A 14,733-nucleotide genomic window follows, 5' to 3' on the forward strand; every position below is an offset into this window, starting at 1 on the left:
GTGCTCTCAGAGGACCTGAAAGACCCTTTTAACCATTGAGCCCATTAACAATAAGGATTATGTTACTAACCAAGTAAGCATCTGTTCTTGGCATATACAGCTGTAGATTCACATACTTTGCATACTCCTGCCATCTAGTTTGAGTCTGGGTGTTTGTAAGTTGTTTTCTTTCGAAGAAGTCTTTCCAGTCACGAGGTAAGGTGACTCCTCCTTTCGGTGATAATACGCATGGGCATTGACTCCATTGTTAGATTGTTGTCCCATAAGAGGGTGAGAATGGAGTAAGTGAGTGTAGTACATAGATGTCCATGCATATGTAATGTAGATAAGGAGATTTGTAACAACCACAGTTGCCCGGGGAGGTGGGAGGGTGCTTGCAAACATGCGGACCCAGCACTAGATGGCAGGAGTATGTAAAGCCTATGTATCTACATCACATCTACAGCACACTTTACTCGAACTTAAACTTTCATCAAATGCCACAAAGTTAACTACTGTCGTAAACCCCCTTTGAGCTTGAAGCCAAAGTCTATTGACCCATCAGGCCCACTCTCTAAGAGGTCTTTGCCAGAGCCTTAGCTGAGGCACGGATGCTTGCTCATTGGTCGTATGCTCTTTCACAACCGCACATGCAACCAATTGTTCCTTTGTTGGTGGGCTGGGGAAAACTGGCAGCTGAATTGATGATCAGATTTAACATTACCAAGCAGTATGTGTGTAGGCATTCAGGTGCTGTCCACCTATACCGGGGTTTCAAAATCCAGCACTGTACTGAAGAACATGGGATCAGAGCCAGGCTGGCTCATAGGAAGTCAGGACGAGTCTCAACTAGCGCCTTTCAAAGGCCTATTGGGATGGGGCAGTCAGACACATGTGGGCAATGGATTGAGTGTCACTTTGCTGGAAAATAATGATAGCTATTTTCCCACTGGGCTCTGACCATACCTCTTCAACTAATTCTGCACTTTGCAGAAGTTGAAGGGAGATGTGTTCTCACATAAGATAAGGGTCCTCTTCAAGGTTCTCTGCTTAGTGCCGTATTTCATGTGTGAAGTTAGCTTGACCTGATTGTATCCCAGCACGTCACTGAACAGGTGCACCCAAGACCACCAGAAGCTGCAATGTCCAGGGATGAGGTGCTGGTGACAGAGAAGCTTCCCATTGGGTTCCTATTATGTTTACCATCAGAGGAACGTGCTGAAAGTGGACAAAAGGGAGTCAACCCCTTATTGTTTGAATAAACAAAAACCTAAGCAGAGGATGGGCTAGCGGAATATTGGACAAATTCCTAATCGAAAGCTGCCTTTGCATAAGGGCACTTTTGGGATGAGCCAGCCATGAGTGTGGCGTTCAGGTACAGTATTCAACGGACACGAGGAAAACATAGGAAATACTAAACTAGACTACCTTGCTAAAGACATTATTAGTCCCCTGATGGTTGCTGGGAAAGATGTTTAGGTTTAAACCTAAGCTGCGTACAGGCTGCTGCTCTCAGGAGCTTCAAGTGTGAAGGCTGCTGCAATACTAGAACCAATATGTGCTGCAACTTCTCATAAAAACTCAGCAGTGTGCGGGTGGCTGTGAGTCCTAGAACTTCTGATCAATCTAAGATAAACTAAAACTATGTCTCTTGGCGCTAAGATCTTAATGTCCTTGACCTCAAACCTACCTAACTTGCAGCTAAGGTCTTCCTCTCCTGGATCTGAGACCAGACATTTCCTTGATGTGAGGCATGACTCCCATGGTGCTGAAACCTGCTTTTTGTAGACTTGTGACAAGCCTCTCCTTGAGCTGAGACCTGCCTCTCAAGGTGCTTGAACTGGGATCTTTCTCTTCTAGAGGTGGGACCTGTCTCTCCTGGGGTTAAGAGCTATATCTCCTCTCCTGTAGCTGAGACCTCCCTTTCCTGCATCCGAAACCCACCTCTCGTTCAAATGACAGCTGTCTCTCCTGGGGCTGAGGCCTGTCTCTCTGGGAACTGCAACTCCTGGAGCTAGACTCCTGTGCTTTAACATGAGACCATACATCTTGCCTTTTGCAAACTACCTCTCCTGAAGCAGATGTCCCGTGTGCTTCATTTCCCAGTGGTAGGTGACTGGATTTGTTCTGGAATCTTCCAGGTTATTTAGAGAAATAACAGAATCATCACGAGTAGCAGGGATTCCATCGCCCTAGAATTAAAGACAACAGCTCAGTACAGAGGCATCCGTAACATTTAACAAGGCAGGTCTCACTCTGGCATGTACTCGTGAATAATGCATTCCTGACATGTGCAGCTCTGCTTTCGAGTGTTACAAGCCCACACATCACTGCCAGTGCCCCTCAAATCAGACCTCCTGCATCTGTGGCACTCCCACTACTGGGAGCCAAGTGCACAGCGCTGCTAATACACTTTTGTGGTTTCCTCTAGCACTGACTGTCACTCCAGCCTAGGACCCACTTGCAGCTCTGCCAAAATCACCTAATACTTTGATGCGACACTTCAAAATATGCAGTGACTGGCTACCACACATAGCTAGGCTGAGCACTTCTGCTCTAACCTGCAGTGGCACTTCATGGTATGAGCTGAATGGGGTCTTCATACAGCTCTCACAGCACACTTTCACTTGGGCCTGCGCTGGCACCATCTTGTATTCCTGCTGTGGGACCCCCACACCGCTCTGCTAGAGCACCTATGCTCTGACTTGCGGTGGGATTGCCTGCTAATCCACTACTGAAACCCCTGCACTGCTCTGGCAATGTGGATCCCCACTGGCATTCAATGGCATTCCAGTACGAATACCTTCAGAGATAATTACATAGTTGACCTGCAGAGTCCCTGCTTTTTCATTACTGGCACAGCTCCTCCAGGTATGACCTGGTTCACCCATGCTATGCAAGTCTCCAATCACATACTCTGCCATTTTATTCGAAACCAGGGCTGAAACCCAGTACCACTAGTAAAATCCTGAAACCACTCTACAAACCACTATATCTGCACATCACTCTGGACAGTCTTGATTCCCCCTGTTAAAGTCCAGGCACCCACCTGTACAAATACACCTTATTTCTGTCACTCATACCTTTGCATTTGGATTACCAGTCCCGATAGAAAACCCATCCAAACTCCTAGAAAGCTCTGCTCTGCCCATTCATATTTTCTGACTTAAACTAGAGCCCCTAAAATCTCTGAACCTTACCTTGGAGAGGATTTCCACTGCAATGCCGTCCTTGGCGAGCATCTGATTTGATGAGTGATGCTGCGGCTCTCCATCAGCTCCCACAGTAGACAGAGCTTTCCCAAAGAGAAATTCCTGGGTAGAAGTCATAAGTGTGTGAATACGGTATCCGCCTCCTACTCCAACCTCTAACGAATGTCGATTTTTTAAATAATGACAGTATTACACTTTATTTCCTCTTGAAACAAACGTACGGGAATTTCAATTTATAAAACATGCTACACAGAGGCTATATCTACTCAAACTCAATCAGCTGATGGACCAACATATGGGAGGATGGGGCAGAGTTCTGTTCATGGTCGTACCTTTGGAGAGAGTAGAAAAGCTGTGAGCCAGAAGTGTGTGTTTCAAATGTACTGCAAAATGAATTCCCTTTAAAAACTTGTAACAAATCTTTCAGCTATGTACAAGTTTAGGCCTGATAATGTTTGGCCTCCTTAAGCAAATTTGATAGATGTCTGAGAAATACATCCCTCCATGTATAAACCACAAAGGACGTTTGTTATGGCAAAGCTCCTAAGCATAAAATAAGTTTATGTTATTCTGGCAGTTTTTAGGTCGCAGCTTATCACACAGCGCACCTATGTGGTATGCGAAAGACATCTTGGGGAATTTCAGAAAGTTGACCTGGGAATGCACTCTGCCTATTGCTTGCCTCTGGCTTTGTGGTTTGTGACTTATGTTTTCTGGCTTTCCATTTCTTGGCTTGATTTTCTTTAGGCTCCCCAGCTCGAGTTCGTTCCTGCTCATGACAAAGCTGCATTTACTGTATTCCTACCCAAATTCGGTTTCTGTTGTAAGCAGGCCTGTAAATCCTGCTCTCATCTCGCACATTTGTTAGGCATTCAACGATTGAGGTCAAATGTCAAGCTGTGTCTTCGAGGGAGCCTGGTGTTTATTTTGCTTTTGTCTGGCTTCAAAGTGAGAGTGTTTACAGGTAAGAGAAATGCAGCGTACTTTCTCCAGGGAACCTGCTTGTGCCCCTTTAAAAAAAAAAAAATTGAGACCTAGCCATCTCAAAAGGTATCTTGTTTCCAGTTGCACATAACATTTGCCTTTCATTCGTGGGGCATGAAGTTCACTATTGGCATTGTCAGGGAGGGTGGAAGCATGAACATTAAAAAATCAAGTTTGAAAACTATTAAGCACAAAAAAAACTTGCAATGATTTAGTCTGATGTACTAGTACTACTAAGATAAAACAGCTCTGCATGTGAATCAAATACATTTTTGGAATTTTTGCAGATACTTTTTCATATTTAAGACGTTTAAAAAAAATGTGTTTACAAATGAAGGTGACCCGAAAGTTAAGTATGGAGGACACCCTTATTACTTGCTTTTTTTCACGTCAATTAACTTTTAAATAAATGCTTGCCCGTTTTCAACAGTTGGCCGCATCCTAAGTTCAGGAGGGCGCTAGCAGAATGCATTGATTTAGTCTGATGTACTAGTATTATTAAGATGAAACAGTTCTGCATGTGAATGAAATACATTTTTGGAATTTTTGCAGAAACCTTTCCATAATAGCACATTGTTTTACAAACCTCCTCTTTTTTGGTTTCTCCATTTAATTTGTGAAACTGACTTTTCAGGAACAAAGTACAAAACCGCATTTCATTCTGAGATTCAGCCTAATATGTAGTGATCTTGGGCAATTTATACTGTTTATGGCCATTCACTATCAAGCACAGAATAAGATCTTTTCACAGGAAAGAGATAGCCACATTGTAACACAATTTAACAATGCTTGGTTTTCACTTTGATGTGTATTGCAAATGCTTTATTGTTTATCTCTGTGGCAACTTGTTTTGCCTAGTTGAATAAGGTTAAAGATACTTTTTCTGAAAGCTTTTGTGTTTATGTTTATCTACACAATAATTATGTATTCAACTGCAAATGTGCCTTTATGGGAACACATATATCACTGAATATAAATGATTTCCTCATTTGTGCTTGCAGCCTCTAGGGTTATGTTTTAAATGGTGCAGCAGGTGCAGAGGCACAGGGGCCAAAAGCTCTAGGAAACTGACTAAACACTGATTATTGCTATATTTTCATACTAAAAAAACAAAAGTCCAATCAACTTACAGGCACTATGGCCATGATTTGATTGGTTAAGCAGGTCAGTGGCACAGGGGCCAAAAGGTCTAGGAAACCCACTGAACAGCGATTATTGCTATATTTTACTACTAAACAAGGAATCACAAGGGCAGTTACCTTGCAGGCACTAAGGTCATGATTTGAGTGTTGAGGCAGGTGGAGTGGCACAGGGGCCAAGAAGCTCTAGGAAACCCACCGAACACTGATTATTGTTATATTCTACTATTAAACAAGCTGTGACCAGTGCAGTTACCTTGTAGGTATTAGGGCTATGATTTGAATGGTGAGGCAGATGCAGTGGTACAGGGGCTAATGTTCTAGGAAACCCACTGAACACCAATTATTGCTATATTTTACTACTACCCCCAACTCGGAACCAGCGGTGGACGGTATCTCAGAAGAGTGGTTGGTTGGGCAGAAGGCAGTGTGCGGGGGAGGGGACGACACAATTTAAACTAAAAAATACATCTTTCCTGCAGCATCACCGAATCACCGCTTCCAGGTTCCTCTTCTCCACAGGCACAGGCTCCACTTGCCAATCCTGATGCTGCTTTCAAGCTGCTAGTGGCAGCGTGAAAGCAGAGTCAGGATTTGCCTCATTGCCATGAGTTTGCACTCCCAGTTAGACTTAGAGTCTGTGTCTGCTGTCTCCAACACAGCAACACAGCTGGGATTGGAGACAGCTTTAGTGAGCATCACGGTTTGGCTGGCCTGGAACAGTTGGCCAAACCGTCATGCGCACTGATTCATGTGCTAAACACTACCTTTCGGGCCTGCCCCCTACTCGGCCCTGCCCCCAAAGCTCGGTGGTAGAAAAATATAATAAACCTGATTTATTATTGTTTTAATTTTCATCTTTAAGGCTGCGGATAAGGGGCTGGTGACTCTCCTTCGCCATAGCGCAGGAGCCGGTGCTGCTCAAAACCAGCTATGGCTGATATCTCCCCGCTCCATAGTGACCATCTGCCGACCATGTGCTCCCTGTGGTGCAGTGTGAGCGCCACCTCCTGCTCCACCACCACGCTTTCTGACCATTCCTCACTCCCCTCACGGGCTTCCTTCCTTGCAGGCTTTCTCTTCTCCTCACCTGGGACACTGGAGCACCTTAAAGTGTAAGGATCACTTTTTTTCACAGTATGGGCAGCTTTTATAACAGGACCTTAAAAGTTCTAGAAAGTATTTCAGGGCTTTATAAGAGCACCAGTTCTATTGCAAAAGGACACTTTTTTAGGGCACTGGGGAGATTACATGATTTGGCCAGGATTGTAGGATGTTGAGCTGACCCAAGACATGAACCCAGTTCACAAAGTTGGAAGCTCCTTCCGTTACTTCACATCTTTATTATAGTAATCTGCGACATGTTGAAAATCAATTGATAAAGACAATAGATTTGCATACGCTGAACCTATTGGCTTTGGCAAAGCTTGTTCTTAATTATTACATATAATATGATCTTGAAATACATATCTGCAGGATGTGCTCTGTGCGAACATTTCTACAAAATTTAATTTTACCAAAATATTGTCTATCTAGAATAGCAACCCAGGCCATCCAAAGGGTGTAAATTACTGACTTGCCTCTTAGTTCACTACTGGCGTTGTCAGGGTGGGTGAAAGCATGAATGTTTCAAAATTCATGTTTGAAAACTATTCCTTAAAAAAAAAAAAATGCACTGATTTAGTCTAATGTACCACTGCTACTAAGATGAAACAGTTGGGCATGTCAATAAAATAAATGTTTGGAATTTTTAAAGAGGCTTTTTCTTATTTTACACGTTTGATGCAGAATGTCTTTAAAAATGAAGGCAGCCCAAAAGTTAACTGTGCGGGACATCCTAGTTACTTGCTTTATTTCACGTCATTTAACTTGTAAAGAAATGCTTGTCCATTTCGAATATGGGGCCGCTTGCAAAGGTCAGGAATATGCTTGCCACCAGTGGTGTTTTGGGCCTCAAGCCCGCATACTGGATGAATGACCACGGACACAGCTAGTGGGGTACTGAAAACTGGCCTCGAGCACGTGCACTCCGGCCCCTTCCATTAACAGGGTCACCTGACTGGTGACGCCTGTGGTGTGTGGGTGTAAAGTGTGTAACCTCACGGGCAAACCACTAGAATGTATCCAGCCGGATACTACAGCCACCCTCAGTCTATAGATCTACAGGAACGTTATAGTATAGACCAGTAGTTCCCAAACTGTGTGCCGTGGCGTCCTGGCGCTCCAACAAAACCGGCCGGGGCGCCACGGACGGTAACAGTTGCTGAGGAGAATCCATAATCTGCGCTTTCAATATTATTGTTCTTGAGCAGATAAACTAGGTCGTTTCAACAAACTACAGTTCTTACAGTAGCCGCTAGATGCCAGTATGAGCACATGCCTCAAGACTTGCTCTCAGTACGTAAGCAAAATATTTTTAAATGCAGAAAGTTCATTACATTTCAGGTGCAATTGAAATTCTAACTAAGGCCACCTGTCTGATTTGGAGAAATGCAAATATGACTTGTGCATTGACTGTGCCAGTTTCACGAATAGTTTCCCATCTTGTGCAGCTGTAGCCGGGGTAGTGTGGGCTTTTTTTTATGTATCCATGGCATTGATGGAGCCAAAGCCGGGGGTCTGCGAAGGGCGTTTTAGAGAGTACACGTACACCTTTGCTTTTACTTCCATATTAGCAACCGTTATGTAGCCCAGTGTGGACAGTTAACTGTTTCAATGCATTTATATCCTATCATGACTCGAGGCCTTGCAGCCTACTGGATAAGGTGCTTTACGGTGGATCAGCCGGATGTGAGTTCTAGCACCCATGAGGCCAAGTTCAGTTTGTCTGCTTATAAGTCTTTTCGTTCCAAATTTGAGTTTCAATCCTCCTTATTATTACTGAAATTAACACGTCAGTGCTTACCATATTATCCTGGCTGTCCAGCCGCATAACTCCCTTAATGAGAAGCCTTGCTGCTACACAGACTGTGTATATTCTTAGCCACAGAGGTCACACGTGGCAGATACGGCTTTGTTCTTCTGCAATATGCGCGAAAATGCATATCTACCCATCAATCATTCATGCTTGCTTAGTTACCCACGGCCTGCTGACACTAGGTGCCATTGATGGCAAAACACTTTACAATGAGTTTTAAGCTGCAACGAGCTGACAGCAAGCACTTTTAAAATGCTACTCTCTAACGCTTATATGCTCCTCTTGCATCTAACGTCTTACGACTGTTGTGGTTTGTTTCTATTCTATACATTTAACAACTTTAATCACACTTTCGGTGGCACTTATATACCATGGCCAGGCCCAAGCCGCCTAAATGATTAAAAAGTAAATAAATGAATTAATAAAAATAAAAGCAATAGAAATAAAACTGATTCTTGATTAAACCTTTGATGAGCATGTCAATCGTTAGTATTTGGATTGTAATGTGAAATGAGGGCGATATTCTTAATTCTTGTTGCTTACCTGACCTTTCATTACTTATTTTCAACTATCAACACTGTAGCTAGCTTGTTACCTATTGCTTACCATCTCTTTGATATGGTCAATCCTCTCGAGAATAGGTTTGGGAGGGCCTCGCTGATCTGGGGGGTTCCTGTTCCAGATATTTCTGGGCGAGCTACGTCATCTCTTTATTTTTATATTTACAGAGTTTGTAGTTGCTTTCTGTCTCACATGTCAGTTGCACAATGCCTTTTTGCAGGATTTTGAAGGCCTTATTTATATTAAAATTATAGATTGGATATTAGCTGATAGAGAACTCACACATCAAAAAGCATACTAATGAACAATGTAGCAACTTGTATTGTTGTCTGTGCACTGTCTTCTGTTCTGTATTAGGACACCATTGGTTTGATATGTTTGCCAGAATTCACCATTATTACGGCTGCATTCCTTTTGGTCTTCAGCCGTGGCCTTGACTGGCATGACTTTGAGCAGGAATATTTCTTACTTTGATTGCTGAGCTCGTCCTTCACATGGAGGCAGCTTTCACAGCACTGTTCGCTTTCTAGGATAACGTGATGGGTTTACTTGCCTTTCATTTATGCCGCATCCATTGGAATTGATTCTATGGTCTTGGCGCTCTGGTCCACCTCAGTAATTTTTAATAAGTGCAGGGGGGGCGGTGCAACATGCTCTGATAGACAATGCGGATTGTGGTGCAGGAGCAGCCTTTGGGGAACTTTGCCTTTCAGACAATTTGGCACTGTTGCTGCCTGTTGGACTTGCCGTTTCTGAAAGTCATTCCTTAACGTTTTTGCTTTCACCCTCCTGCTTCGGAACACGTTTTTGTTGGCTTTTTATGACTCTGCACACTTACACACTGCTAACCAGTGGTAAAGTGCTAGTGCTCCCTCCTTTCAGCATCTAAGTCCCTAGTAGAATGGTACTACATGTACTCAGATACTGTAGATTAAATGCTATTTGTTGGCTTGCGCAAAAACAACAATTGATGGACTAAATGCAGAACAATGTCATACATTCACCCCAGTACGGAGATCTGGGCCTAAATCCATTATTTTTTTTGCTCCCCATGCCATTCCAGTTTGAACCCAGCCATATGCAAATCAGTCTTGAACCTGCGCCCAATGGGAACAGTCCAGCCCAAATTGCCAGGCCAAGGCCTCCCTGGACTGGAAATAAGCATCCTAAGACCAGTTTCGGGGTTTCACCCCTCATCAGCCAGGATACCTTCACTCCAGTGGCATGGAGAACATGGGACCCTCGTCCCGGCATACCCGTCCCACTCCGGGTGACAAACGCAAAAAGAACAATTGATGGACCGAATGCAGAACAATGTCATACATACACCCCAGTAAAGAGATCTGGGCCTAAATCCATCTATTATCTGTCCCCCATGACATTCCAGTTTGAACCCAGCCATATGCAAATCAGTCTTGGCCCTGTGCCCAATGGGAACAGTCCAGCCCGAACTGCCAGGCCAGGTCCTACCTGGAATGGAAACAAGCATCCCAGGACCGGTTTCTGGGTTTCACCCCTCATCACCCAGGATAGCTTGACTCCAGTGGCATGGAGAGCATGGGACCCACGTCTAGGCACACTCATCCCACTCGGGGTGGCAAACGCGAAAAGAACAATTGATGGACCTAATGCAGAACACTGTCATACATTCACCCCAGTTCAGAGATCTATGGGAACAGTCCAGCCCGAACTGCCAGGCCAGGTCCTCTCTGGAATGGAAACAAGCATCCTAGGACCGGTTTCGGGGTTTCACCCATCATCAGCCAGGATAGCTTGATTCCAGTGGCAAGGAGAGCACGGCACCCACGTCTGGGCATACCCGTCCCACTCTGGGTGACAAACGCAAAAAGAACAATTGATGGACTAAATGCAGAACATTCACCCCAGTACAGAGATCTGGGCTTAAATCCATCTTTTATTTGCTCCCCATGCCATTCCAGTTTGAACCCAGCCATATGCAAATCATTCTTGACCCTGTGCCCAATGAGAACAGTCCAGCCCAAACTGCCAGGCCAGGACTTCCCTGGACTGGAAACAAGCATCCTAGGACCATTTTCGGGGTTTCACCCCTCATCAGCCAGGATAGCGTGACTCCAGTGGCATGGAGAGCATGGGACACACTCTGGGCATACCTGTCCTACTCGGGGTGACAAATGCAAAAAAGAACAATTGATGGACTAAATGCAGAACAATGTCATACATTCACCCCAGCACAGAGATCTGGGCCTAAATCCATTGTTTTTTTGCTCCTCATGCCATTCCAGTTCGAACACAGCCATATGCAAATCAGTCTTGACCCTGCGTTCTATTGTGCCTGCAGCACTGACTATGCCACCCACTTAACTAGCCCTTTAAACATATCTCAGGTCTGCCTTTGTAGCCTATGCCATTTTGGTCTGGCAAAATACCCCTTTTGCACTGGTGTAACAAACATTTAAGGGCCCCCCCTGCAATGTGCATGGATTTTATCCGGAGCACTCAGACCTGAGTACTGTGCTGAGGGGGCCCCCTGCAACTGGTGGGGGGCTGCACCGCCAGGGATGCAGGGGACTGTTTTACGCCCCTGCCTTTTTGCCAGGCCCAACCCTGCCTTTTTAATACATATAAGTCACCCATAAGGTAGGTCCTGAACAGCCCAGAGAGAAAAGTGCAGTGCATTTTAAACATAGGACATATACTTTAAGTTTTACATGTCCTGGTAAGGAAAAACTCTTACATTTATTTTTCACTGCTGCAAGGCCTGTCTCTCACATAGGATAACATTGTAGTTACCTTACTACATTTAAAACGCTGTAACTTCCAAATGGGAACAGGTAACCAGTTTATGTTTATTTTATTCATTTATTTTATTTATTGCGTTTTCGTATCTTTGGAATTGTAATGAAAAATCATCTCTTTTTGTAAAGTCTGATTTTAAATTATAATTTAGAAAATGTCACTTTTATAAAGTTGACATTTTCCTGCCTTAGCCATTTAGTGCCTGCAGCCTGCCACTGGGTCACATGACAGGGTGTAGCTGGCAGTCAGGCTTAGTGTATTTCTCCTAGACAGCCACACACAGTAGAGAGTTTAGGTGTGTCTGGATAGGCCATCACTGGCAGGATGGGAGGTCGGAGTTGGGCTCAGCCCTACTTACACTTGAATAGGCTGTGTCCTTCCTTCATACAAAGGGCTGCATACCCCCTGTAGTTAGTTGCACCTCAGACATAAACTCTTCAAGTACACTTCTGAACCTCTGGATATTTTGCCAAGAAGAAGGACTGCTGTGCTGCTGAAAGGACTGCTGCTCTTCTGAACTTCTGCTCTGAAGACTGCTGCCCTGCTTTGCGGACACTCTGCCTAGCTGCCCTCTTTTCTGGGTGCGAAGGACTGGGCCTGCATCCGTGAAACCCAGGACCCCAGAATGACTCCAAGTGCTACTTGCGCTGAAGGCGCGCCAAAGGCAAGCCTGTCTGCGCCCGTCATTGTCCCGGAAGCAAGCAGTGCCAGCCACTTTGCCGGTGCTATTAGAGAGGGGACAGCTTGCATTTCTTATAGTCCTCAACAACTTTGTGATCTGGGTCAAAGTTTTGCATGCACCGCTCTTAACGCCCATATACTTGGCCTCTCTGTGACCAAATGCAGTTTGTGTAATAAAGGCTGGCAGCAATCTCTAAGAGAGCACTCATGTACCAGTTCCCACTTTATGGTGAGCTTGATTAATACTCATTCTCTTTTAAAACATGCAGTCAATATTTATGAACTATTGTGCGATTAATACTTTGATGCACAATTCGTAACAGAAACGTGTTTTTCAGACTTCTCAGGTCCTGACATTTGGACAGGCATACCAAAGGGCTTTAAGATTATGAGGAAAGCCCACGTTTTGGGTAGAGGGGAAGGACTTGCAATTATTTACAAGGAGTGTTTTACGCTCACCCCACTGCCCCCAATGGATCTAATTGGGGCAGAGATTCTGGGCTTTACGATCTCTCTCTCACCATAACAATTGGTATCAGGGGAACTCGTTGACAGGCCTCCTTGCCCTTCAGGAGGGTTTTTAGCCTCTCTTTGCAATGTCCTGACTCCAATAACTTTTAAATCTGCACTGTGCTTAGTGTTGGGTGATTTTAACCTTCATATGGATTGTGCAGAGGCAAGAGATGCTGCAATGCTTCTGGAGAATCTAGCTGTTATGGGCCTGGCCCAGTCTGTTTTTGCCCCCACACATTTAGCTGGTCACACTCTGGACCAAATTTTCACATTTTGCCCTCTTGAAGTGGATACCCCTTTCTGCTGGTGTGGTCCGACCACTATTTGCTTATGTTTAAATAGCCTAAGCTTAGGAACCCTCTAGCTCCGAAAGGCAACTTATCCAGTACGGTAAGAGCCTTTCACAAAATTCAACCAGACAACCCATGCTCTATACTTGAAGTGGACAAACCCACCCTTTCCGGTAATCTGGAGGTGGACACAACCCGAATAAATAGTTTGATAGAGATCACAATCCTAGCTCTTTCTCCAGTAAAGAGGTCTCAGCAACATCGCCTTGAAATGTCCAGTTCCTGGTACTCTCAGACATTAAAAAATGTAAAGCTAGAATGCAAACGCTTAGAAAGGCAGTGGAGAATGTCATTCTGTCCAACAAAAATATCAGATTATAAAGAAAGTCTCACAAAATATCATAAGGAGATTAAATTAGCAAAAAAATAATTTTAGGAGGCTAACATTTTAACTGCTGGCAACTGCTCTAAGGAAATCTTCACAATTGTCAAGTCTTTTTCCATGCCAGAAGCGGAGACTAACTCCAAACCATCTTGTCAAAAGTGGTGTGAATAACTTGCTTGTACCTTTCATGACAAAATAACCTCTGTTCATCTTAGCCTCCAACCTCGAAAAGCTAACAATTGCTTGGCTGAAGATAGTACGAAGGAACTTACAGGCATAGAGGAGAAGAAGGAGATAGACCTGATTCTTCCAGTGCCCACCTCCAGTAGCACAGTCAGCTTCTTAGACTCTTTTTCTCCCATCTCAGTGGAAGATTCCTTTCTAGCCATAAGTCGCCTAAAATCAGACTCCCCCTTGGATCCGGGTCCTGCCTATCTATTGGCCCACAGGACAAAGACCATTACCCCGCTTGTGCATCATATATTTAATACATACCCGTCATCAGCTAAGATGCCCAAGGTTTCAAAACAAGCAAAAATTCTAACCCTGCTGAAAACACCCCAGGCAGATCCAAATTATCCAAACAATTACCGGCCCATCTCCCTCCTCCCAGACCCATCAAAAGTACTTTCACAGATGTTCAGTGGGAATGTTGGCCCATGCTGTTATGGGTGTAGTACTCATCTTGGCTTTCCATGCATTGGATAAGCATTTGTGAACCGTTTTCAGTCCTTCCCTAAGTAAACAAGTGGTGAGGTTAGTTCCTTTCTGTAACAGGATCAATGATGACAGCCATGTCCTTGTCTACGTAGACACAGAAGATATATGCTAGGATTTTGTACTGGGCTGGATGCATGTATGTTTATGCCTTTGAACAATTCTGCATTTGTATATGCGCTGGTGTCATGAGTTCCTTTCAGGCCTATGTAGCAATGTTCACATTAATTCAGGATATTAGTATATGTGATGTAATACTCTTATAATCTTGTTGCCTGGTCAGGCTTGTTCTGGTGGTTTGCTTGTTCATGTCTGAACTCATAATCCTTCCTTTTAGTCAGCATCCTGTTGTATACTGTTAAGTTTATGTACTCAGGTTTTGCATCTTCTTCAGTTCCAGACTTTTTCCTGCTGGGATTGGTGCCAGGATTGTGGGCTGTTGGGCATTCACTGTTGATACTGTGGTGGATAAGGTAGGAGTTTGTTATGTTGCTGTTATTCTTATTTGATGGTTCAGTGGAGTCTCCACTACTCTAAGAGTTGTCCATGCGACGACAGAGTTGGATTCCTCGAATCT

This window comes from Lissotriton vulgaris, chromosome 1_1, assembly GCF_964263255.1.
Source record: "Lissotriton vulgaris chromosome 1_1, aLisVul1.2, whole genome shotgun sequence".
In the NCBI taxonomy this organism is placed as follows: Eukaryota; Metazoa; Chordata; class Amphibia; order Caudata; family Salamandridae; genus Lissotriton; species Lissotriton vulgaris.